Source organism: Myodes glareolus, chromosome 7, assembly GCF_982192425.1.
Source record: "Myodes glareolus chromosome 7, mMyoGla1.1, whole genome shotgun sequence".
Taxonomy (NCBI): domain Eukaryota; kingdom Metazoa; phylum Chordata; class Mammalia; order Rodentia; family Cricetidae; genus Myodes; species Myodes glareolus.
In genome coordinates this window covers 95046230-95074210 of record NC_142032.1, presented here as the reverse complement: position 1 = coordinate 95074210, position 27981 = coordinate 95046230, and the positions used below count along the sequence as shown (strand labels likewise).

The following is a 27981-nucleotide window of genomic DNA, read 5'->3' as shown; positions in this document are numbered from 1 at the left end:
TTGAACAGGCTACCTATTGCTCTGATCCTGTCTCCTTAAAACAGGAGCAAAAGAGAAGAATGCGAGAGCATCCAAGGGCTCACAGCACAGAGTATTGCTCCTTTTGACTTTTCTCCCTAGTTCCCATGCAAATGGCCCACTCTGTTCTCTTGAAGACCCCACCAACAACTCTGTACCATTCATGTGCACAACCACACTTCCAAGCCTGACTCAAACAGCATCTCTTCTGGAACATGCTCCTGCCTCATAACCATTTTCTAGTTGATGATCTTTAATTCTTATAAGTCAATCAACTAGATATTTATTTGTGTCAATCCTTTCTCCACAAGTAAACAAACTGAAGAGCAAGCACTTCACTAATTACAAAAACAGCCACAATAGAAAATAATTGATGATAAAGGTTATCTTGAAACTGCCAGAAAAAGAGTTCCTTTCTGACCCAATTAAGGAATAGGAAACACTTCCAATATGTATTTTTCTCCTAATATTTATCTGAATCAATCTCTTCCCCACATTTTGTTGTCTTTCCAAAGGTAATGTTTACCTAGTAAATATGAAAGAGTGCTGAATCTGTTAGTCTTAGTCTCCTAAAGCCTGTCGCCCAGGCCAGCGGAATCCACACAGCTTTTGCTTCACAGTATGCCTTTACTGGACAGCCTCCGAGTTGTCCTAATTCAACATAGTATTTGGAGACCAAAGACAATTCAGTCCTTTAGATTAAGTTTTCTAGAATTTACACTATTTCTGATACTTTAGAAATCTCATACTTCTGGAAGAAAAAATATTCCATGAAGGGAGAAGGGCATGGTGTTTCCACACCTGTAATCCCAGTATTTGGGAGGTGGAGGCAGAAGGCTCAAGAGTTTAGAACCAGCCTGAACTACATGAGACCTTTGCCCCCTGCCCCCCCCCAAAAAAATCAACGAAGGCATCCATCTTCTGAAAAACACCCTTTGTAGAAAACAAAAACAAAACAAAGCAATTATGTGGTCAATTGGGGCTTTCCTTGTGGCCCTTAACATCTTGGACATTGGATAACTACTTCTTTACCATTCCCCAGACCCTGCAATGCAAAAGCAGAAACATCTGGTTGGAAATGAGATCAATAGCTGGTCTGAGCCATTATGGCAAATTCTTTCATTTGATCAAGAAGCTATTTTATCCATATTTAAGCGATTATAAATTATGGTCATACAAAATCCCCCCACAATACTGCAATACTCCTTTTAAAAACACTAGAAAATGTTCAGTTCTTTGACTTTTACTTGGATACTAGCTTTTCAGACCCTTACTTAAGGCAACACAAATGCTGAAGTGTCATTTCATTCACACGGGAAAGTGTATGAAGTGTACAGAACAACAAACCCCGTTTAACAGGTCCAAGTGATAGAAGACTAAGTTAATTTCCTTTGTTTGAGTAGGAAGCTAGTCTGTGTGGGTGCTGCACTGGAGTTACACAGGCTCAGGTAAATGCAGCTCAACTGTGTCTCCCAGGCTGCCTGCGATCCGCAGTGGTGCACAACTCCAGACCCGGGTCGGGGCTCCACACCCCACACAGCGCAGCCCGGGCCTGACCGGAAGGCAAAGCTATCCACGATCGCCCGGGAGGGCAGTCCCCAGCAACTCAGAAAGCCGCGGCCCTCACGCTAGTACTCACGCAGCAGGAGCCCCTGCCTGGGCCCTGATTAGGGAAAACGGAAGGATTTGGTACGCCACAAAACGGGAATCGGCGTCCTATCCGCCACCCGATGGGGAGCTGAAGCAGCGCGGCGGGCAGGCGACTCCTGCGGGCGCCCGGGAGCACTTACCTCAGGCGCCGGAGCTGGCCGGGAGCTCCGCGCAGCTCGAGCTGCCCCGGCGCCGCACAGCCCGAAGGAGGGGCCGCTCCCGTAGAGAGGGCGGGCGGCGGCGGGCGGGTATCCGCGCCCCGGGCTGCAGAACCAGGGAAGGCGTGCCTTCACTGGAGACCTAAAGGGTGGGCTGCTGCAGCCGGGAGGAGGGGTGTGCTCCCGGGCGGGGGGGGGGGGGGGGGTGTGCTGCTCAGCGGGGGCGGGGGAGTTGGGGTGGGAAGACGGGGGGGGGGGGGGGGGGGGAATCAGGGTGGGAAGTCGGGCCCCCAGACCGCACCGCCTTCACCTCGGCACCATCCGACCAAGGATTGTCTGGATCTGGAGCAGAAGCACAGGGGATCAGAAACTTTATGTCATTTTCTCATACACACGTGACCCCCCCTGCAGTCCAGATGGTTTCAATCACCGGAGGAAAAAAGCCGCTCTGCTGGTATGCATGAAAAGCCGGAGCTGGGAAAGTCTGGGAAAAGCTGTCTGTACAGCCCACTTGCCTTCAAACAAACCCAAGCGCTCTTTCCGTTCTGCTGGCTTTGGGCCCAGGAGCCATACGAGACCCAAACGACAATAAAAGATGTTACCCTGGGTATTGCAGCCAGTAGCAGAACTAAAGCTCTAGGGTTGCAAGGATCCGTTCTGAAGTCTTAAGCCCCACAGGAATTGTAAGAATTTAAAATACTCCACGTGCACGCAAAACCAAAAGGTAGAAATGAATGTCATTCAATAATGGAGCAACAGTTACTGGTGACTGTCTTATTTATCGATGGAATTCAATGGAGAATTGTTGATCCAGTATAACAATCCATTTGGAAAAGACTATGTCATGTACAATTCAGACCCATACTTACTTGGTGGGGTTCTATAAAGCCACATAATTTTATTTCTCCTCCCATAAATCACTTACAACTAGATCTTGGAATTGGAATGAGAAACAGTAAAAATTGACTTTCAAAATTTAGAATTTCAAATTGATAATTTGATGGAGAATGGTAGCACAGGCTTTTAATCCCAGCACTAGAGAAACAGAGGCAAACAGATCTGGGTTCAAGGCCAGCCTAGTCTACTTGGTCAGTTCCAGGATAGCCAGGTTTATACAGAGAGACCTTGTCTGAAAACAAAACAAAATTTACAATTTTAGGGCTGGTGTATAGAACAATGTGAGTCTCTAGGTTTAGTTTGTAATCACACTATAATTTTACATTGACTGGCTGCATTTCAAAAGAACCAATGTGTATAAATGAATATAAGCAGGCCCTAAAGCCAAGACCTGTTTCAAAACCAGGGCCAATTCAATTGTCACATATCCGAAAGAGATATTTACTCAGCTGCAAGACAAGCACCAAAAAATAATAAGTTTAAGATTCATCCTGGAAAAAATTCAACTTGCTCATAATCAAACACAAATAGTGGCAAGAACTAAACTGATTTTTTTAAAAAAAACTATTGTTCCTTTGCCAAAAGAGGATATGAAACATGAATTCTGGTATTAAGTCTTTATCCCCATCATACTGACATCAGAGATGTCTGGACTGTCAGGTAGGCTTTACCTTTGGAGACCTTACCTTCAGACTGACAGTCATCCTATGTGAAAAAATAAATCAATTCCTGGTAAGTGGAACTAGTTTTACATTGGGAAAACCCAAGATTTCAGCTGCTGTTGAAACACTCTAGACAACAAAGGCATTGCCTGGAACTAAGAAGACAGTCTATGTTGTATTCCAAACTCAAGATCAGTGAGTTTCTACTACAGGTCACTGACCTGTGGACCCCACAGGAGAACTGGGCTAGACTTGGACAGACTTGCCTCTCTACTCTCCAATCTTAAACTAGGGTGATCTTCCCCCAACACAGAAAGAATGCCTGCATGGCAGCAGGGAAGAGGACAAAGGACACAGGAGATGGAAAATGACAAGTCAAGCTCTTAGCGTAACATTCCTGGCAAACTCCACTTGTAGCTCTAAGGAGTTGTAGTGGAGAAAGAGGGTGATAGAGATTGTTCTGAGGCTTCAAGCATGTGTACAAAGCACAAGCTGTTGAGACTACACCATCTGCCCTGTAAAAGAGACTCATCAGTCAGTCTCTCACTTCTACAACTAACAGAACTCGTATTAATGTCCCAGTTTCCCCATGATGGCATCTATAGAGAAGCCAACTGAACAGAAGCCATCAATGCTTTCCTCCAAAGAGACCCAGGACATTCACTGTTTTCATCTCTAGCTGCTGGGACCTGTTCTGTGTACTAAAGCCAATTGCAAGAGGCAATGATGAGGTACAAATTATTCTTTTTTGTCTGAAAACTTTATTTGCAAATTATACTTAATATACAAATTATGCACAAACTCTCTGTGTGTACACATGTTGGTGTACGTATCCACAATTACATGCTTTCTACAGAACATGTGTAAAAGTCAGAGAACAACTTTCAGTAGTTAGTTCTCCTCTTCTACTTATTGAGACAAGATCTATCTATATCTTCTTTCTGCCATATTGTATTCCAAAATGCCTGACATTTGACCTCTGTTTGATTCTCCTGTCCCTGCCTCCCATCTCTCTGTAGGGGGGCTAGGATTTCAGACACAAACTGCTACTGCCTCTGGTGGTTTAAAAATTATTCTATTATTTAAATTACATACATATGTGTTTCTATGTGTGGCTATGTGCACCAGTGAGTACATGTTCTCATGAAGTTCTCATGAAGAGGACACTGGATGCTCTGGAGCTGGAATTACTGTCCACATGGGTACTGGGAACTCAACTGTGGCCTTCTGCAAGAGCAGCAAGCACTATAACCACTGGACCTATCCAGCCCCTACATCCAGCTTTTTATGTAAGTTCCAGAAATGAACTTAAGGCAAGCACTTTTACCCACTAAGACATCTTGCCAGTTCATGTTTGGAGCTGTTTTAATTCCTAAGAAAACCTTTACTAGACCTGCTTTTTCAGGAATAAAATTAACATACCTTAAAAATTTCTAAATATAGTCCTGAATCTTAGTTCTACTTATGTGAGCATTAGTGAGTAGTTAACATTGGCCGAATATTTATTAGAAACACATCTGGCACTGGGCAGTGGTGGTACATGCCTTTAATTCCAGCACTCGGGAGGCAGAGGCAGGCAGATCTCTGTGTGTTCGAGGCCAGTCTGGTCTATAAGAGCTAGGTCTAGGACAGGCTCCAAAGCCACAGAAACCCTGTCTCAAAAAAGCTAGTGGGGGGGGGGGAGACAAATCTGGATTTTTTTTTGATTTTCATTAACTAAGTATTCACTTTGTTGGATGAACAAGGCCAATTGTGTATGCGTTTATTAGGAAGATAATATGCTCTGAGGACAGGAGCCACTCGTTTGCTCACAATCACATTCTATGTACCTACCAGGAAATATGTCCACAATGCATTCATGCTATTTGAGTGAATAAAAGATAAATAAGCTGAGCATGGTGAAATGCCTGGGATTACAGCTTCTCAATAGGCTGAGACAAGGAGTCAAAAGTTTGAGACATACCTGGGCAACAAAGGAAGACACTGTAAAAAAAAAAAAAAAGAGTAGAAGTATAGCTAAGTATAGCTAGAAATACAGATAAATAATAACACTCCCCGGGCTGCAGTCCTGTAGAGGCATGTCACGTACAAACAACAGAATGAAAGAACAGCTACGGGAAGAACAGGCAGCAAGAGAGAAGTGGTGGTTAGCACTAACCAGCTGTGCACTTTAATCACAATGTATGTTCAGAACACAGACTGCTGAAAATAGGAAGCATTTGTGGAAGGAATTTGGTCTGTTTAGTGCCTAAATTAGGGACTTCAGAGATACACTTTCCCATGTCCCAGTTGTTCGGTGCCCTCAGCACAGAGCCAAGACAAGATCTGAGCATAAACATCCAGACTCTAATTTGGATAGCATGAATACAGTCCTTTCATCCTCTCTCCTACTTCTCCTCTGCCTCCAAGCCATTTCCTCTGTACTGTCTTCTGTCAGGCAAATGAAAGTTCCCTAATTTTCAGATGTAGTAGCTTTGGCTCTCTTTGTGTAGAGAAGTACAGTACAGCTTGATTACATGGTTATGCTTCATACAGATTCCTGGCAACATATCTTATAGCTAAGTGTCTGTACTTTTTAACTCTGAGGGACTTAAAATTCAACTATTTTACTGCATACATAAAACAGAACATGACGCCACAGAGATGGGCTTTATTTCCTTTTGCTGTTTTAAGTCCTGCACTTAAGTAAGATGAGTTGTCTGGGATTTTGGTTCATTAATTTCACTTTGACATACTGTTTTTGCTTTTTCTTTGAGGAACAGACTGTAGCTCAATCTGTAGCTCTAATATTCTAATATTTTTGGGTCTGGAGCTCTAATATTCATGAAACAGTTTTTTCCCCCCTAGCACATTTGCGCGGGCTGTGGAGCTATGCTTTCTGGCGCAAACAGCTAGGTTTCTCTGTATCAGGAAAATGGGAGACATGGTTGGCCTAGATGACTCAGCTTTCTAGGACAGATGTTTCCAAACTTTTTTTTTTTTTGAGAAAGGGTTTCTCTTTAGCTTTGAAGCCTGTCCTGGAACTAGCTCTTGTAGACCAGGCTGGCCTCAAAGTCACAGAGATCCGCCTGTCTCTGCCTCCCGAGTGCTGGGATTAAAGGCATGTACCACCAGCACCTGGCTCAAACATCCTTTCTTTTTCTTTAGTTTTTTGTTTAGATTTAGGGGTCCTGAGAGTATAGGGAGTTGTGTGTTTGGTTGGTTGGTTTGGAGACAGGGGTCTCTGTTAAGTATTTTCCTTTGGCCCGGTAAGCCTCTCCACCGACACAATAATTCAAATCAAACCAGATCAGACCAAATTAGAAAAGGCCCAGTTTTAATGGATATCAGCACTCCCAGGTGGTGGAAAACCAGACCGACCACTGGAGAGGCAAAATAGGAGACCACATGTTTGTTCTCTGGGAGGCAGTTTAAATAGCTTGTGGGAGTGGTTTTGACCTTCCCTGAGGAGGGGGTCACCGTTTGGTGGGCTTTCTGGGAGGCGGAGTATGGACTGAGGCAACTCCCGGAGGAGGGGCTCGAAATGAAGCTTTCCACTCAACATTCCAAAATGGATGGATGCCAGGAGCTGGGGTGAAGGCCCCAGCCAATCATGTCAGACTTTTTTTTTTTTTTTAAGATAAGGATGTTAGAGGCTAAGCTGACGGGTTCAACCAGTCTCATGTAATCCAGTTAGCCTCCAATATGCTATATAATTGAAGATGACCTTAAATTCTCGATCTTCCTGCTTCGCCTCCAAAATCCTTTTCTTTCTTTCTTTCTTTTTTTTTTCTGTATAATAGTCCTAGCTGTTCTGGAAATTGTTTTGTAGACCAGGCTGTCCTCGAACTCACAGAGATCTGTCTGCCTTTACCTCCCAAGTGCTGGGGTTAAAGCTGTGTGCCATCACCACCCAGCCCAAAGTCCTTTTCTAATATTTAAGAATATTAAACTGTCAAACTTGAATGTTATTTGAAATCATCTGGAAATGCTTTTTAAAAATATTAATCATCAAATAAATAAAAAGCCGGGTGTAGTGGCACACGCACTAGGAAGGCAGAGATAGAGAGATCTCTCTGAGTCTGAGGTCAGCCTCGCATACACTGCAAGTTCTAGGCAAGCCAAGGCTACATTGTGAGACCTTGCCTCAAAAAAAAAACCCAGAAAAAAACAAACAAAAAATATTAACCATAACTCTATAAATTTACCAAGTGCTATTTAATCCAATCTGCTTTCCATTCACCCAGACTTGAGAAAAGATTCATTTCTAAAGCAGCTGGGTGTAATGAGACACAGTTGTCATTTCAGCACTTAGGATGTTAAGGCAGGAGGATTGTTGTGAGTTGAAAGCCAGCCTGAGATAAGCAGGGAAATCCTGTCTCAAGAACAAAAAGCAGGGCTGGGATATTGCTTAGTTGGTAGATAGCTTGCCTAGACTCCAGAAGCCCTAGGTTTGATTTGCACTGCTGCATAATCCTGTAATCCTAGCATGTGAGAAGTGGAGGCAGGAAGACCAGAAGTTCATGTTCCTCTTTAGCTATACAGTGAGTTCAAGGCGAGTCTGATCTCTATTTGAGATCCTGTCTAAGATAAATAAAGACACAAACAAACAAACATAATTCACCCCATGTTCACCCTTGAGGCTTTCACATGAGCTTTAAGACTCTCAGGTGGACCAAGAGTACTAGTCTCTCTTGCAGAGGACCAGGTTCAATTCCTAGCACCCATGTGGTGGTTCACAACCACTGGTAACTTCAGTTCCAGGAGCACCATGCCTCTCTTCGAAACTCTGTGGGCACCAGACACACCTGTTGTGGACATATACATGTGCAGACTAATAAAATAAAAATCTAAAAAGCAAAAATTAAAAAAGATTCTGGGCCAGCATTGGAATCAACACCTCAAGTCTACAAATCTGCAGAATTCCAAGCACACTGGGAAACAGGTTAAAACCCTGCACAGTTGTTCATCAAGTAAAAGCACTAGCCATACAAATCTAACAACCCTAACTCAGTCCCCAGGACCCAAATAAAAAGCCAGGTGCATCTGTAATCACAACATTCATGGGAGACGGGAACTGCCCTTCTTCAGTGAAAGCTAGTCTCCAGAGCGGCAAAAACCCTTTCTCAAAAAAGTGGAATGTGAGACCTGACTTCTGAAAAATGTCCTCTGACATCTACATGTTCACCATGGCACATGCACATCCACACTCACAAGTAAAAATTTAAAAATAAAAGGAACTCTGACAAGTACAAAAGGAGCCAGATACAGTGGTGCATGTGTAACCCAAGCAGAAGGCCGAGGCAGGAAGGGATCACCACGAATGTTAGGAAGTGTTGCTTGCTCTCTCTTTGGCTCTACACTATGTCCAAGCCCTCAAGCACTGTGGCGTGTGTAGAGTCACTCACTGGTTGCTCACTTAGATCTAAGTAGTTGTCACAAATAGGCTCCAGTCAAGGCCTGCTGACTTAGAATCCCCAAGGCCATTCAACACTAGGCTATATGATAATATCTTTACTTTTTTAGTTGTACAGTGCACAATTTTCCTTCGAGGAAAGCCCCACCATTACCACACACTCACACAAGCTTCCCCAAAGGAACCATGAAAATATTTTATAAATTGAAACTTTTTCCTTCACAATAATACTTGGACATAATGTGTTACCTCTACAGCCTACCTCTAAAAGGGGAAAAAAAATAAAGCCTATGTTTGACAAAACATTTTAATAGATTACTGAGGAATCAGCAAGATTTTGTTAAATATAGAGCACTAGTAGGTCACTTATGACATTATTCCTGGGTAGACCTTAACAAACACCTCATCCTAGAAAGGAAACCATCAACAGACACAAGCTATGAATCCCATCAAAGCCTAACTTGGTGAACCAGTGAGTTGTACTGGGTTACTTACAGGAGCAGAAGTGACTCAAAGACAGCGGCATCACCAAAGCCCACCCCAGCATCGGCATGGCTGACAAACCTGGAAACCTGGGGCTCACTGGACAATCTGCAGGTAGAATCTGCAGGTTGCTCCACAGACTGAAGAGTGTCTTCTGTAGGCAGTTCAGTATGTCTGAGCTTTTCCCAATCATTTGTGAATGTCTCTGCTATTTTTACAGTTTGCATGCTTATAGAGGGAGAAACCTAGTATATTTCATCAATTTCAATTTCAACAAAAAAAGCCTTTGTGTTATTTACTTCCTGAGCTTACGGAGCTTCCCTGAATGTTTTCACATTCCTCCTCTTAGAACACCCAGGGTCTTAAAGAGTTTCCCTCCAAAAGGGTCATTTTAACTATAAGGCAATTGCTAAGTCACTCTACTGAAACTACTGATTTCACTCTAACCTGTAATCCAGAAAAACTAACTAAATGTATATCTGAGTAAAGACTGCTTCATTAAAAATTTTTAAATTACTTATTTTGGTGTATGTATGTGGGCGAGTACACACATGTCACAGCACAAATGTGGTGGTCAGAAGACAACATGCAGGAGGTTGGGTGGGTAGTTTTGGTCTTTCACTGGGTTTGGATAGTAGTCATTGTTTAGGGGAATTGGTTACAAGTTGTTATTGGTAAAGGTCTGGAAAAAGGATAAACAGAGGAAATTAGATTCAGGGTTCTTGTTTTAAAAAGAAAAAAGGAGGTATAGATATGATAGGATAAAGGGGAAGATTATTAAATCTACTCTAAACAGAAAAAAGGAAGGATATATACATGTTAAGATAAAAATGTACATCATTGAATCTACTTTTAAAGAAACTACCAGTTTTTAACATTTTACAATGGATTAGACTTTTGTATACAAATCGTGTGTATTGATAAAAATTTGAGATTAATTTTGTTAGAATATACTGTACATACATTTCTACTCATGTTCAAGGCATTGTGCCACTACATTGTATCTATACAGCTCAATTAACAATGTAATGCAAATTTTAGCCCTTGAAAGTTATTATTACCAACTATTTAAGATAATAAGAAAATTCAGATTAGTAGTTAGTCACCTATTACAATCGAACTTGTAGTCATATTAGGTATATTTTCAAGGTCAAATAGAGATATGTTTTAGATACACAGGTCAAACACTTCAGAGATCCACAGAATATGGCACTGAAGATGTTTTAATAACACAGACTCTTTTTTATGACAATGAGACATATCTGCTCTTGGCAGCACCAATCTACTTATTTCAGAAAAGAAGGGCATCAAAGAAACTCCACATAGAGTTTACTTCCTTTGTGACAAAAGTAAGCCACTGGGCAAGAAAGTGTTCTTACCGCAACTGTTTAAAGTATGTTTTTCAAATTGGACAAGCAGGACGCAAAAGAGAGTGACTGCCAAACATTTTCAAGACAAGATGGGATAGCCCTTCAAAAGTCCTGCTTCATAAAAAAATTTGTTGAACATTCTAGGCCTATAGGCTAAAGATGGATGTCCCAATGTTGCATAGAAACTTTGGGTGACTGTCTGGGCAGCCAGCTGTTTCTGTCATTGCTCACATTTTTTTTTTTTTTGAAAATTGCTTGCTTGTACCTCCTGCTTACTCAGTTAATATTATTTTCTTCTTAGGTCTCTGAGGGAGTTAAAGACTAGATAGTTATAGTTTTCCTTGCTTACCAGACTCAAAATAGAAATTAACTAAAGAAATATAAAGTATATAAGGTTGAGAGACATAAAAAGATAATTTTGAATTTGTAATGCAAGTTAGAATAGAAAGTGAATTATATACAACACTTTGGACTCACCAAGATAGGACAGATAATGGAGTATTTTCTCTGAATTTGTCAAATACAAATAGACTAGACACTGTTGATGTATTTATTGCCTGTATATATTGTATATAGTTATTGTACTTACTCTATATAGTTTTTCTTATACTAATTATTGTCTTCCTTTTTTATTTTAGACAAAAGGGGGAAATGCAGTGATAATTCATTTGTATTTTAATAAATAAAGCTTACCTGAAGATGAGAGTGCAGAGCTAAACTACTAGAGGCCAGGGAGTAGTGGCGCACACCTTTAATCCCAGGACTCGGGAGACAGAGGCAGAGGAATCTCCATTAGTTCACAGCCACCCTGAGCTACACAAGAATTGAATCTGTCTAAAGGAGAAACAGAGCTCACGCAAAGGTGATACTAGCACTTGGGATCACACACCTTTAATCCCAGCACTAGGTGGGGAGAGACAGAGCAGTATGGCTGGGTGGAGAGAGGACTATAAGGCAGGAGACAGGAGGGCAGGGACAGAAGGAATCTGGAGATGCAGTCTGAGGACAGGATCGCCCTTCGGTCTGAGCATTGGCAGAGGTAAAAGAACTCTATAGTGGCTAGCTGCTCTGCTTCTCTGATCTTCAGCATTAACCCCTATATCTGACTCTGGATTTTTATTATTAAGACCAACTAGAATTCAAGCTACACCTTCTCTCTTTGTATCACTTGGTTTCTAGGGATTTAACTCAGGTTCACCAGTCTTGGCAGCATACAACTTTATCATTAACTGAGCAATCTCACCACTACAAGATTTAATTTTTTAAACTGCAAGAAATAGGAAATTCAGAACACTGTCGTATAATTATATAAAAAACTCTTTGACATTGATTTAAAAAGCATTTTTGCATACAATATAGGTAAGACATAATAGTTGATTACAAACTTTAAAATATATATAAATTAATACAAAAGGAAGAATACTCCCCCAGTTCTGTATGCATGTGGCTTGTTCATTTGCATTCAAGTGTACATGCACCACTGTGCCTTTATGGAGGTCAAAGGACAAACTTCAGAGTGGTCCTCTCCTTCTATCTTGTTTAAGGCAAAGTCTCTTTGTTGTTCGCTGTTGCTACATATGTCAGACTAGCTGGTCTTCGAGGATTTTCCTGTGTCATCCTCCTATCTTCCCACAGGGAGCACTTGGACCACAGATGATGCATGCCACAGCATCCAGTGTTATATGGGTTCTTGGAATTTGAACCCAGGCCCGAACACTTGTATCGCAAGCATTTTACTCACTGAGCTTTCACCCTACCCAAATCTTTTCTCTCATTCTTACCCATCAGTTCCCCTTTTCGGGAAATCACTGCAGATTATGTACTCTTCCAGAGATGCTCAATAGAAAATGCAGAACTGTTGATAGGTATTGAGTTCATTTCGAGGAGGAAAGGTTCACAGCTTTCAATGGATTTTCAAAGAGGTTCATGATCTCAAAAAAATTAAGAGCAAAGCTAAAGAGTGGTGCACTACCTCAATCAGTAGGATTAGCAGAACTGCATCCTGCATGTGGTGGTTGAATAAGAATGGCCCCCATACTGCTGGGCAGTGGTGGTGCGTGCCTTTATTTTTTGGTATGTGTACATGCATGAAGAGCACACATTTTTGTCTCATAGCCTTTCTACTGGATAAAGGAAAGATTTTTATTTAGCTCTACAAGTAGTTCAAAAGAAATATTAGCTGGTAATCCTGGTGACTACAATTAACAAGTTACAGGGTTATTAATAAGGAGACTAGAAAAACTATAGAACTATAGCGTGCACGCACAGACACACACACACACACACACACACACAGAGAGAGAGAGAGAGAGAGAGAGAGAGAGAGAGAGAGAGAGAGAGAGAGAGAGATTTTGATTGATTAATGGGAATCTTGTCCAGTAAATCTCATTTGGATTTCAATAATTATTTTCAAGTGGTACTCCTGAGATTTTTACAGAAAACTAAGATACTAGTTTCTTCAACTGTGAAAGAATAACTGTCTGCTCTCTCTAGCCCCCGTCCACAGCAGAATCAGTTTCCATGCTTTGAATCCCATTCATACCTTTCACTCACTCTCCCCTTTCAAAGTGTATCAAAGATGTAATACAGAATCAAAGTTCTCTTCCAATAACCAGTTCATGAAAATATTAAATTAGACCTAGATCCATATGTCTTTGTGCTACAGTATTTGGTATTTTATTTTAAATACTAGGCTAATAGTAACAATAGTTCACTTAAGGGAAGCATTGTGATAACTTCACTGATGCTGTTGGTTGGACCAGCTATGTTGGTTGGGCCAGGTAAGCTGAGATGCCAGGTGCTCATTAAATGTTCTAGATACTTTAGTCTACTTGACACAAGTTAAAGTCACTGTAGAGGAGGGAACCTTAATTAAGAAAATGCCTCCATAACATTGGGCTGTAGGCAAGACTGCAAGGCATTTTTTAAATTAGTAATTGATGGGGGAGGACTCAGTCCGTTTTGGGTGGTGCTATCCCTGGGCTGGTGGTCCTGGGTTCTATAAGAAAGCAGACTGAGCAAGCCATGGAAAACAAGCTAGTAAGCAGTACCCTCCATGGCCACTTCATCAGCTCCTGCCTACAGGCTCCTTCTCTGTTTGAGTTCCTATCCTGACTTCCTTTGATAGTGAACAATGATAAGAAGGGTAACTCAAACTCTTTGGTCATGTTTCATTAGAGCAATAGTAACCCTGACTAAGACTTGAGAGTCTTCACCCACCCAGAGGAGACTTTCAGCTTTTCTTCATTCAGTATGACATAGGCCAGAGGTTTCTCTTAGTATGTTGAGGCACTTCTCTTAAACTTAGTTCTCAAGAGATTGTTTTGGTTTTGGTTTCTAGTGTTCATTTTGTTGGGGGTTTTTGGTGTGTGTTTTTTGTTTGTTTGTTTTGTTGGTTGGTTGGTTGGTTGGTTGGTTGGTTTGGTTGGTTGGTTTGGTTTGGTTTTTTGTCTGTTTTCTGAGACAAAGTTTCTCTGTGTAACCCTGGCTGTCCTAGAACTCACACTGTAGACCAGGCTGGCCACAAACTCAAAAGATTTGCCTGCCTCTGTCTCCTGAGTGCTGGGATTAAAGGTGTACAACATTCTTGGCTTCTTTTGTTTTTTAAACCATGAAAGAATGTTCAATTTTATTTTTAACCCTTCTGTGTCTACTGGGATAATCATAGGTTTTTAATCCTTCCTTCTATTGGTGTGAAGTATTATATTTATTGAATTCTGTATATTGAATCATCCTTTCATTCTTGGCACAGATACTGCTTTATAATGGTTTACATTCATTTTTATATGCTGTTGGATTTGAATTACTAGTATTTTATTGATAATTGACTGAATAATAAAAGATCGTATCTGGTAAAACCATGAGTTAATATTAACCATGACTCCATAACCTTACCAAGTGCTATTTAATCCAATCTGCTTTCCATTCACCAAGGCCTGAGTAGAAATTCTAAAGAAATTCATTTCTAAAGCATTTGGATGTGATACGACATAGTTGTCATTTCAGCACTTAGGAAGATAAGGCAGGAGGATTGTTGTGAGTTGAAAGTCAACCTGAGATACAAATAAAGAATCAATTAGAAACAAAAATGACAGCTGCAAATGGTGGAGCTTTAGTCCCAGAACTCGGGAGCCAAAGGCAAGCAGTCTCTGAGTTAAGAGGCCAGTCTGGCTACTAGTAATACTGTCTCAAATAAAATAAAACAAGCAAGAAAGCAAGCAGGCTCTCAACCCTTGGTGCCCATCAAAAAATACTCTAAGAGAATTGTCATCTTCCAATTCCTTTTTACTTTCTATAAAGAAAAAAAAAGATTTAGGGCTGGAGAGATGACTTAGAGACTAAGAGTGCTTGCTTTCAGAGTATCAGACTTCAGTTCCCTGCACCCACATTTGTTGACTTCAAATTGCCTGCAACTACAGCTCCGAGTATCTGACACTGTCTTCGGGTATTTGAGTATACACACACACACACACACACACACACACACACACACACACAGAGAGAGAGAGAGAGAGAGAGAGAGAGAGAGAGAGAGAGAGAGAGAGAGAAGTAAAAAATCAGTAAGTCTTACTTACTCAAAAAAAACTCAAGAATAAAATGATTTGACTTCTGGGAGGAAAGCCTACAAAGAGCTTTTAAATACAATGCTGCCCATAGGATATCTACAGATCTCCCAAATTAGAATTCCTAAAAGTGAGATCTAGGTACATATAATTTTAGGGGGTGTCCTATGAGGAATTGTGTATAAAGGAAATTCTGAGTCCAGGAATGATTAAATTCACATACATAAAGATTTTGTTCTTTATGTTTAATTATATGTATGTATGTATGTATATAGATGTGTTTGTGTGTGTGCACGTGAGTGAGAAAGGTTGATCCCTTGAAGCTGGAGTGACAAGCTGACTGACAAGAGTGCTAGAAAAGAACAAGGTTCTCAGAAAGAGCAGTGCATGTTCTTACCCATTAAGCCATCACTCCAGTCCTAACACACATGTAGTTTAATAGAGTAATTATTCTCCTAACAGCTGGGATGACAGAAGCTAAAACAATGGATTAGGAAAGGACTAATCACCTTAATGTTTGCATAATTACAGTTATGACTCTGAAAATTTAAACATCAGTAAAAAGAGGATGGCAGTTTGTGTGTGTCTATCATGCCATTTCAGGGTAGTCTTTCGCCAAAGTTCTGCTATCCTGGGAAACAGGATCGACACACCAGAACCATTCTGTTTCCTAGAAGGCTGAGCACTTATACCTAACCTCCTCGTTTCCTTCCTTCTTTTTCTTTAGGATAAACACTACCCTAAAAATAAATACTAAATAAATAAATACTAAAGATAAATATTATCCATAGTTCCTTCCATGTTCATCAAGTCACTTTCAACTAAGAAGACTTGAACAGCAAAGAAATAAATGTTCAAAAAGTCCAAGCTTCAGGTGCCTAGGCAGCTGTTACTCTAAGTCTCTTCTCTGTGTGTGTATATTTTACTATCAAGAGTTACTTACTATAGCATATGCACTTACTTTGAGCCTCAGGTTTTTAATATAGATACCTTAGTACTGTGAAGAAATAAATCTTTTGCTGATGATAAATCAGTTTGTTTGGCTAAAGCACATTTTCAAAGTATCTCAACAGAAAGCAATTCCTAATAAATAGCAGAGGAGCAGTCTGACTGAGAAAAGAAGCTGAATCATTTCTGAAACTTCACAGTAAGATGCAAAAGACACGAATAGGTAAACCTCCCAGCACTGAATATCACTCAACAATACTTTTACTCCTAGTGACTTAAATGCTTCTTGCTCTGCACAGCAACTGTCCTAAGCTTGTCTATTCTCAAAACTTCTAACTATGGTGCTGGAGGGATGGTTCCAAGCACCCACACTGAGGCTCACAACCATCAGTGACTCGAGCTCAGGAGACCTTGTAGCATGATGAACAAAAACCCAGAGACAGACATTAGGGTTCGACCTAAAGGTCAGAAAAGCAAACAGCAAGCCACTGGCTCTTACCTTTACCTCAGTCAAAATGGGGATTCCCCCTCCAGGAATCTCAGAATTCTCAGAGACTGTCTGTGAGCTGTCTCCTCCTGTTTTATATTCCTCTCTAGGGCTGGGATTAAAGGCATGCACCACCTGGTTTCTATGGCAAACTAGTGTGGCTACTGGGATTAAAGGTGTGTGTTACCACTGCCTGGTCTGTAAAGCTGACCAGTGGGGCTGTTTTACTCTCTGATCTTCAGGTAAGTTTTATTTATTAAAATACAAATGAATTATCACTATATTTCCCATTTTTGTCAAAAATAAAAAGGAAGGCTATAACTAATATAAGAAAAACAATATACAATATATACAGGCAATAAATACATCAACAATATCTAGCACATTTGCATTTGACAAATTCAGAGAAAATACTCCATATCTATCCTATCTTGGTGAGTACAAAGTCTTGTCCTAATCTACTTTCTATCATAACTCACTTCCTGCATCAGGAAACAAGGAAAACTATAACTATCTAGTCTTCAAATCCCTCAGAGACCCAAGAAGGAAATAATATTAACTGAGTAAGCAGGATGTGCAAGCAAGCAACTTCCAAAAAAAGTCAGTGACAGAAACAGTTGGCTGCCTGGTCAGTCACCCAAAGTTCCTCTGCAACGTTAAGACATCTATCTTCAGCCTACAGGTTTAGCATATCTAACAGACTTTTCTATGGAGCAGGATATTCTGAAGGGTTGTCCTTCCTTGTCTTGAAAATGTTTGGCAGTCACTCTCTTTTGTGTCCTGCTTGTCCAATTAGGACAGCATATTATCAGCAGTCAAGGCACGGGCATTTTCTTGCCCAGTAGCTTACTTTTGCCATAGAGAAAGTAAGCTCCATGTGGAATTTCTTCAGTGCCCATTATCATCTCTGAAGTAGATTGGTGCTGCCAGGAGCAGACATGTCTCATTGTCATAAAAAAGAGCCTGTGTTATTAAAACATCTTAAATGGCATATTCTGTAGATTTCTCAAGTGTTTGAAGATGGCCTGTCTATCTAAAATATATCTTTTTTTGGCCTTGAAAACATACCTCATGTGACTATGGGTTTGACTATAATAGGTGACTACTAACCTGCATTTTCTTATCATCCTAAACAACTTGTAATAATAACTTTCAAAGACAAGAAATTTGCATTACATTTTAAATGAACTATATAGGTACAATACCTTAAACAAGATTAGAAACATATGTACAATATGTTTTAACAAAAATAATCTCAAATTTGTATCAATACACAAAATTTTTATGCAGTATACAAAAGTTCAATCCAATTTAGTTCAATCAAACTAGTAGCTGCTTTTTAAAAATAGATTTAATAATCTACCTTTTCATCTTATCATATCCATAGCCTTCCTTTTTTCTTTTCAGAGTAGATCCAATATCTACCCTTTTATCCCATCATATCTATAGTCTCTTTCTTTTTTCTTTTCAAAACAAGAATCTGAATGCCTCACTGAGAAAAAGGTACCAAGCCACATGGATAAACCTAGACAAGAACTATGGGTTAATTTCAGTTGTAAAAGCTAGTTAATAATAAGCCTAAGAAAATAGGCCAAACAGCTTATAACTAATATAAGCCTCTGTGTGTTTATTTGGGACTGAATGGCTACGGGACTGGGCAGGACAGAAACTTTTGTCTACAAATGGCACCCAAACGTTTGGCAAGAATTTCCCCGAGAAAAAGGATTGTAGACAGACGAGAACAGAGTCAAGCACAGCTTCTTGGTAACCATCTTTTCTCCCATAGGCTCTATTTGTTGGTGGTGAGCAGAGGCACAGCTCCATTAAGAGGGGCTTCCTGACTAAGTGTCAGTAGCAAGAACTTCACAGCTCTTTTAAGAGAGTCTGCCACCAAACACTTAAATGGTGTTTGTAAGTAGTCAGTATCAGACTTCTTGGTGGTGGCATGGACATAGAAACTCAACAGAGTTGTGGCAGTATACCCGTCTGTACCTCTGCCATGAAGGCAGACTCTCAGGAAGCTAACTGGGACAGAACCAGTTGTCAAAGCCGCATATTTAATCTTAGCCATATCACTTAGCAGATTAAAGACTCATGTAGTCAGAAAAAGATACACAGTAAAGACAGATACAGACAAAAAAAAGCCCTCTAAACTGTTGACAGTATGTTTAAAAATATACATAGGTTTGGGAGAGAAAAGAAAAAAGATAGAGGAAGTCCTTAAAAAAATATAGTTGGGCATAGTGGCACATGCCTTTAATCCCAGCACTTGGGAGGCAGAGGCAGGGAGATGTCTGTGAGTTCAAGGCCAGTCTGGTCTACAGAGTGAGTTCTAGGACAGCCAAAAAAAGATACACAGAGAAACCTTATCTCAAAAAAATATATAAATATAAATATAAATAAAATAAGAGTTTTAAAAAGTCATGAAAACATGGAAAATAAGCAGAGAATCTGGATACTGTATGTTATTGTATTGTCTTTGAATTGTTTGATTACTGAGGAAGGAGTAATAGCTGCTAAAAGACATTTGATTATAAATGCTGCTGGATTAATCCATATTATATATTTTGGAAGTGCCTTGACTTCAAAATTTAAGTCAAAAGTTATGTTACTTTGGAGAAGAGGTTTTGCTTTTTTTTCATTCTTAGTTAAGAAAAATAAGGTTTGGGCAAGGAAGACACCCTGAAAAATCTCCAATGGGAATGAATGGCCCAGATGATCCTACATTTTAGAGCACCTCTGTTGCAGTTTTTTCTGAGTTCTGCACTCAGAACAACTTCAAGGCTCCTGGCTGAGATGATCAAGCCTCACAAAATAATCCACTAAGGACTTGATCATAATTCTAAATAATCCTGAGCAACAGGCCCAACAGTTTATAACTAATATAAGCCTCTCTGTGTTTATTTGGGACTGAATGGCTGCGGGACTGGGTGGGACAGAAACTTCTGTCTACAGCTTTCTCTGAAACTCCAAGTTGATGTAGTGTGGAATGGATACCTCTTCAAAACACAGTCCTTGGTAATCTGGATACCCAGGTCTCTTTGTTTTATAAATTTGGCTTTTGTTGTTGTTGCTTACTTTGAGACAGAGTCTCTTGTATCACTGATTGGCCTCAAAGTCTATATGTAGCCAGGATAACTTTGAACTTCTGATCTTCTTCCCTCTACCTTCAAAGCACTGAGGTTACAGGCTTGCACCATGCCTGGCTTCAACTATTCTAGTTTTTGTTTTCCAAATACTCAGTTTGTTCATTTTTTCTGTAGCATCCAAGCTTTTTACCTGACTGTGATGCTCCCAGCCTCTCTATCAACTCCTTCCCCATCTCTATGACCACTCATCATTGTCTTTCATTACTGCCTCCTCTCCTGTGTAGTTTTCAAGTAGAAAGTTTTCCTCCTGGGTTTTTCCTACATATATACATTTTATCCGTTTACATAGCTTCAGTTAAATATATGGATCTTATCAAACAATTATCTCTAGAACTCTAAATTTTCTCTTGTGTTTTCTTTTTTTTTCTGACAACTATGAACAGATCTCTTATATTTTCTAAACATGAACTTCCAATTTATTTGTGAGGCATTTGTACCTGGAAATACCAGATACTGTGAAGTTAACATCTCTGTCCTGGCTTCCAGCATTCTATGCTCCAATCTCATAACAACTTGTTACCAGAAAATATCACAAAAGTTAACATCTAAATAGGTTCAATACAAATATCATCTCTTTAGTCAAGCCCGCTTTGATTTCTTTCTGTCCTAGGCAGAGTAGATGAGTTATTCTCCAAGATAGTTCATAGCTCAGGATGCTTGCTCGCCAATACTCTTCACCATGACCCCATCTATGAACTAAGCAGACACTGGAAGCCTCTTGAAAGCATGGGCCGGTCACCTTTCTGTCAGCATCAACTCCACCTTCAATACCTAGCAACTGCCTTCCATTCACTAGTTATAGCTGTCAAATTACTATTATTTCTTAAGATTTTAAAAATTATTTTTAACTTTGTATACTGGGGGTAGTATTGCATACATGAGTGCAGGTACCCCAAGAGGTGCCAGATACCATGGAGTTGGAATTACAGGCAACTGTGAACCACTTGACATGAATGCTGGGAACTCAGGTCCTGTGGAAGAACAGTACATTTCCTTAGCCAGGCCAAAATTATAGGCATTTCAAATGAACATTACATACACACATACATATACACACATACACAATGTAATCCTTAATTAAGCACAGAATGTAACTAGAAACCTCATCATGTGTATGCATATATTTTTAGTTTTCCCAATCTAATCCAAAGACATATTCTTCAGAATCACTTGAACATATATAAATCAGCATATGAAAAGTTAATTTAGTTTTCAAATCACTCCTTCTCCCAAGTAGGCACCCAAAACTTTCCTTAGAATGCAGAACATATATTTTTTTGAAAATATAAAAAACAAAACAAAACCAAAAAGAAAAGACAAAGAGAAATCGTTTTTGAAAGTATCCTCCATATGAAAATGTTAGCAGTGGGTAACGCCCAAGCAACCCAAGCATGCCAACTACTGGCCACTTTTCCCAGAGCTGAAAAGTGACTAAGAAGTAAAGAAAAGACACCCTGAAATATTATGAATCCTTGTTTCTTTAGGCATTGTAAGACTGCATAAAGAACGTCATTTGTATGCACGCGTTAGACCTTGTGGGCTTTTTGTTTAGTTTTGGTTTTTTTTAACTAAGACCTAATACCAAATTATACTCCCCCCACTTTCCTGTTGAACTGATGCTATGTTGAGATATAAGCACAAACATCTCATAAGTGTTTTAAATCCATCCAATTGTTTGAGAAGGCATACGTGCTGGGCCATTGAAACCAAAACATTAGAGCTAAGAATTTTGATGAAGATAATAATTGCTTACAGATCAGCTTGTTTTAACTTGCTCAACAAAGAGCACAGTCCTCTACCACACTTTCATCATGTGCTTTTTCTCTTCATAATCACCACTATAATTAACCCTTTTAAAAGGGAGATTCTCTGTAGGTTGTTGTAAGGAAGTTATCAATTAGATTCCATCATCTTCAAAATTTCACTTACCTAAACTTTTTATTAATGTTTTGTGGCTGACGTAAGCATTATTTTACAACCCATTTGTCCTGTGTACAGTCCATTTCCAAAACCCTTAGATGGGACAATAATTTCCTTGTGTCTTATACTTCTAGGACATTTCTGTAGGTCTAGAAAGCTGTAGTTGCATCTGAAAGCTGTGATGGGGCTCTGTCTCAATCGGGAGAGATTCCTTCACTCCTACCTGCTCCAATTCAATTTTTTTTTATCATTTGTGAACCTCATTTAATGCTCAACTTTTTGTTTGTTTGTTTGTTTGTTTGTTTGAGAAGGGTCTTGCATAGTCCAGTCTGGTCTCACTATATATCAAAAATGCGCTCCTAAGTACTGGGACAAATATATGCAACTATATGCAGTACTATGGACTTGAACTCAGGGCTTCATGTATGCTTGGCAAGTACTCTACCAACTGAGCCACACTGCCAGTCCCTGCATACATACATACACACACACACACACACACACACACACACACACACAATTTTTTAAAGACAGGTCTCACTATACAGGCCTGGCAGCATCAAACTCAGAGTGTTCTACCTCCTGAGTGCTGGGATTAAAGGCAAGCACCACTTTGTCCAGCATCAATTCTATTTTTAAGGACCCTTTCCATGACAGTTCTTGTAGGGTGTCTAGAGTGAATTCAATGCCTGAGAAGATGCTAATACTAGTTTATTGATTGACAGAAATGACAAGGCTCAGTTATCTGCTGGTACCATCCTGCTTTCTTTGGATTTCCTAGACTCCATTTCCTCTACGCAGCTCGAAGTACTAAAAAATTGAGGTACATTAGAGTTGTGTGACTGGGTTGAGTCAGTCCTCATGATCAGATGGCTGCAGGGCCAAACCATCCAGAAGTCAAAAGGACTTCAAGTCAAAGGTAAAAAGTCATGAACAGACCAGGCACCACCCACAAGAAGGTAACTAATGGAACTAGGGAGAAGCCAGGATTTGCTAAATCCCTGGCAGAGCTCTAGAGCCCTCTCTTAGCAAACTATGCTTGTTATTCTCTCAAAGCAGGAAGCTCTCCATCTCAGAAGCCTTCAGTTGATGACTGAAACCTCACAAGGAGAAAGATGTAAGAAACCTATGTTGTCCAAAAGAACTAAGAGGTTGACTAGGCATAGTGGTACAAGCCTTTAATCCTAGCACTCAGAAGGCAAAAGCAGGTGAATCTCTATGAGTTAGAGGCCAGCCTGGTCTTCATACTGGGTTCTAGGCCAACTAGAGCACTGTAGTGAGATGCTGTCTCAAAAACAAAATGAAACAAAACAAAAAAACTAAGGGACAGATTCTTGGTTTAGTTGTGGTTGTCTTTGGAGAATGTGAAAGAGAGAGGTGTGAAGGTCTATGCATAGAACCAACGAAAAATACTGTGTTCTTCTCTATCATCTCTGCCTTATTCCTCAGGGTAGGGTCTCATGTTGGACCTAGATTAAGGTTGGCAGTGAACAAGCCCCAGCAATTCTCTTGTCTCCATGCCCCCACATCACTAGAGTTACTGGCCATTACCATATCTGTACAGGTTTTTTCCTAACATGAATACTGAGGATTCAAACTTGGGTTCTTTTTCTGGTCCTAGTGCAAGCATACACTCTTATCCACTAGCCAATATCCCAACAAGGAGCTGTATTCTTTTTTAAAAACAACTGTGTGTGATACTCTGGTTTCTCTTCGGATCATATAAATCTTTCACCTTTTACTAAAGATTTCTGTGGAGAGGAACACTAAATACATACATACATACATACATACCTGTGTGTGTTTGCATATATATATATGTATAGGTGTGTATACAGGTCATAAAGGAGTCAGTAAACCTCCTTCTACATGTGGTTCCTGGAGACTGAACTCAGGTCACCAGGCTTGACAGCCCAAGTATTTTACCTGCTGAGTCATCTTTTAGGACCCAAGCTACTCAATGTTTTTAAACCTTTATTTTCTCATTAATGAAGTCCATCTGTGTAACTACAGCAACATGAATCCTTACTTCTCTTGTTCTTCCAAATTTGCTCAGGTAATTCACTGTGTGTACATGATCTCACATCATCGCAAAGGGTTCCAAAGGGTGCTGCCTAGCTGAGGTTGTTCCAGAGCCGGTTCTAGTGGTAGAAATTACATTCGAGCCTCTAAACTATGACCATGTATATATTCTTCCAATTTACCTCCCACTGGTATTTGTGTTACATCCTTTACTTTTTTCTCCATGACCTGATGCTTAGATGGATTCTTGCCATTCAGAAACCACTGGATTTTCTAATCTGTGACCTTGTTCTGAGTTTGGTCCACAGATACACGCCCAGTCTGAAACATTTTTGTGGCATCAAACCTCTGGTCCAAATCACACCATAAATTCTTTCTCTTGCCACTATTCCCATGCTGTTCATGTCTGTATCTGTGGCTTCTGTCCTTCCTCCCCAGCCACGGCTGCCTGCAGCTCTAGTGCTTACCCAAATTATAGAAATATTATTTAGAGCATCTGGCAGGATAAAAGAATTAAGTAATGTCAAGTTTATCTAACAATACTACGTGGAAAAGATGTAAACCTGCTCACAATGAACAATAGTACTAAGTGGTTGTGTCTTTCTGTATCTCAAGTTCACCGTCTTTTAAGGTCTTTAAAAAGATTTATTTTGATTTTGTGTATATGAGTGTATACAGTGTTCTGCCTGTATGTATGTCTGCACTACCAAAAGAGGGCACCAGATCTCATTAAATATGGTTGTGAGCCACCATGTGGTTGCTGAGAATTGAACTCAGGACCTCTGGAAGAGTAGCCAGTGCTCTTAACCTCTGTGCAATCTTTCCAGCCCCCCCTTTTAAATTTTTGATTACATTTAATATGGGGGGCACACACGTGCATGCATGCACACTTAGAGGTCAGAAGCCAATGTGGAGGAGTTAGTTCTCTCCTACCGTGTGCCATCTGAGGATTGTGCTCAGGTCATCAAGCTTGGTGGTGAATGCCTTACGGAACACTCTCACTGAGCCATCTCACCAGTCCATAATTAAGGTTTCAGACTTATCTGAAAATCTTATAGAAGAATATTCTGAGTACATTTTATTGAATTAACTCACTTTCCCCCAGCCTATTACTAAAGCAGATGTCTTTCCCCTCACAAACAGGGTTCCCATTGATCTGACACATGGCACAGTGCTGAGATGTTCTATGAAGAAGTTCTAAATATGAAGAAGTTCAAGAAGACCCCTCATTTCAGTTCCTAGGGAAGCTGTATCTAGAAGGGGTAAACAGAAGCAAACAGTTTCCTGACGCTGTGCCAAAGTTCTGTGTCAACTGCCTGGCAGGAAATGCTTTCAGAGGATAGAGATAAACAGACTATCATCTTTTGGGGTGAAAATATTCTCTCTCTCTTCTCACAAAACAAATGCACTGGATTTAATCAGCATCACACAGAGGGTGAACAGAAAAAGGTACTGAGAATGCTTGAATGATGGTGCCTTGTCTTCATTAGGGTTTCTATGCTGTGAAGAGGGAGACACCATGGCCACAGCACCTCTTAAAAAGGAAAACACTTAATTGGGGCTGGCTTACAGTTTCAGAGGTTCAATCCATTATTGTCATGGCAGGAGCATGGTGGTGTGCAGGCACACATGGTACTAGGAAGGAACTGAGAATTCTACATCTTGATCCTCAGGCAGAAGGGAGTGGACTGACCTGAGCTCCTGAGACCTCAAAGCCCACACCAACAGTGACACACTTCCTCCAGCAAAGTCACACCTATTCTAACAAGGCCACACCCCCTAATAGTGCCACTCCCTATGGGCCAAGCATTCAAACAAATGAGTCTATGGGGGCCAAACCTACTCAAACCACCACACACCTGTAGGCACATGGCAGCTACATGGGCTGCACTTCACTTCTCACTTCCATGAATCTCACTGCTCAAGAAGCATGTATATAGTCAAAACGTCATACAGGACTGTCATGGTAAATTAAATCTTGTCTTTCTAGTAATTTCCATTATAGCCTTATGAGAAGTTTATATTTTAGAAGCAGGTTTTTTTTATAGGATTTTACTCTGTAACCCAGTCTATCCTGGAACTTACTATGCAGACCAAGCTGGGTTTGAACTCACAGTTATCCTCCTGCCTCAGTTTTTCAAGTGCTGAGATTATAGGCACATCACCTGTTTTATTTTTTAATTCTTTTTCTTGAACTGGAGAACTAGTTCAGTTGTTAAGAGCACTGGCTGCTCTTCAAGAGGAACAAGATTCAATCCCCAGCAATCACATGACAGATTCACAATGTCTGTAACTCCAGTCCTAAGGGATCTGACACCCTCTTCTGGCCTCTAAAGGCACCAGGCAGGCATGTAGTACATATGCACATATGTGGGCAAAACACCCATACACATAAATATGGGATTTGTTTGTTTGTTGTTATGAGACAAAAGTTTCTCTGTGTAGCCCTGGTTGTCCTGGAACTCACTCTGCAGACCAGGCTGGCCTTGAATTCAGAGATTCAACTGTTTCTGACTCCTGAGTACTGGGATTAAAGACATGCACCACCACCACAATATAAAATAATTTTTAAAAAGAAATTAATTTTTTTCTTATGTGGGGAAAAGAAGCAGTGTTACTGGCCCAGGCTGGCCCTGAACTCTCTATATGTCCATGAATGAACTTGAACTGATCTTCCTGCCTTCACTTACTGATGCTGGAATTACAGGCATGTGCCACCACACTTAGGGTGGTACTGGGGATCAAATGTAGGTCTTCATGCATGCTAGACAAACACTCTACCCAACTGAGCCTAATCCTTAGTCTTTATGTATTCTTCTATCTTTTCCCTTCCTCCCATCCATATATCCTTCAACAGTCTCTACTTCAGATCCTCCTGCCTTTGCCTCTTTAATATTGGGGTTAGATACATGCCACCACACCTAGTTCTTTATACTTTAGCACTATAGAATTGTAATTCTTTCTTATACTTTTTACATAATTATAAAATTTTCAAAATATGTTGGTTCTATTACCTCAATTGAGTTTGGACTGACACTTAGGCCAGTTGAGTAATTTGGTTGTAGCCTACAATAAAGTTATTCATAGGTAGAGCAGATCACTTCAAAACCTTTTCCAATACATTTCTGTCTGCCCCCATTGTGTATAAGAAATTACACCTGACACTTATACCTTTACTAAAGAGCTCCTGTTCTGCAACTTACTTTTACTTTCTTTAACTGCAGAAAGATGATGATGATAATATATGGGTTGACTGAGACAGCCTACTACCAACCAAAGAAATCTGCTGTCCTCCAAAAAGTCCACTTGGCCTTTTCTGTCTGCTTTTTCTACCAATCACCAGTGCATTCAGCTCCAAACACAACTACCTGTAGTGGTGTGAGAGAATTGTCTCTCACATCATGTATTTTAATAAAACGCTGATTGGCCAGGAAGGAAGTATGGGTGGGTCAACCAGACAGGAGGAAGTGGAGGCAGGGCAATGAGAATAGGAGAAGGCTAGGGAGGAGGAAACTTCCTCAGCCACTCCTGCGCAGACCACCGAAGAGGCAGCATGTAACTTGCCCAGCTGAGAAAGGTATGGAGCCATGTGCTAAAGTAGATAAGGACAATGGGGTAACATAAGTTATAAGAGCTAATAAATAGCCTGACCTAATGGGCCAATCAGTTTATAATCTTATGGAGTCCTGTGTGTAATTTCCTTTGGGGCTTGCAGGCTGTGGGGTACCGGGCGGGACAGAAGCCCCAACAAGCCGGCCCCTCATGTTACACTGTAGTCACTTTCTCCTTTCTCAAGTTAGGAGTGTCCTCTGTCCCAAACAACTTTGTGTCCAATCTTTTCCAGTAACAACGAGGAATAAAACTCCCCTACCAAAAAAACCGAAGTTACATACAACAGATCCATTTTTGTACCTGTTATGCCTCAGCCTAGTCCAGGTACCTCAGATAACAATCTGTGCCTATCTCTTTTTCAGGGTCCTTCCTCACATTCCATGTTCATGGTCCACCAGGTGTTATTTCAAATATCTACCAAAGACGGGCATCACTGCCTTAGTTACTATAGGGAAGCAACTGGAAGCTTGTGTAGACCCTTTAATGTTTTCTCTTCAACATGAGGAAGAGTAGGAAATAACAGGAACCATTTTCCTCAATAATTGCAGAAGCAGAATCTATTAGATGCAACTGTTTTTGGAAGTCTGGGGTTTACTGAAGAATTGCCACTTCCTCGGTAAGGCTTGGACAGACTCGTGGCTTAGTTGA

General features: G+C 40.4%; 1 protein-coding gene and 1 pseudogene across 4 annotated transcripts in view; one reads left to right on the top strand and one right to left on the bottom strand.

Annotated features, from left to right (window-relative positions):
- Window positions 1-27981, bottom strand: part of Dennd2b (DENN domain containing 2B) — a 190146-nt gene that overhangs the window by 151902 nt on the left and 10263 nt on the right. The window contains exon 1 of one of the 4 annotated variants that reach the window (XM_048460606.3): window positions 1809-1825. The exons of the other annotated variants lie outside the window; for them this stretch is intronic. The gene's annotated coding sequence lies outside the window, so the exon portion shown is untranslated. Of the gene's footprint in view, window positions 1-1808; window positions 1826-27981 lie in introns of those variants that run through there. 4 annotated transcript variants of the gene reach the window in all.
- Window positions 23397-23504, top strand: LOC125417246 (U5 spliceosomal RNA; annotated as a pseudogene).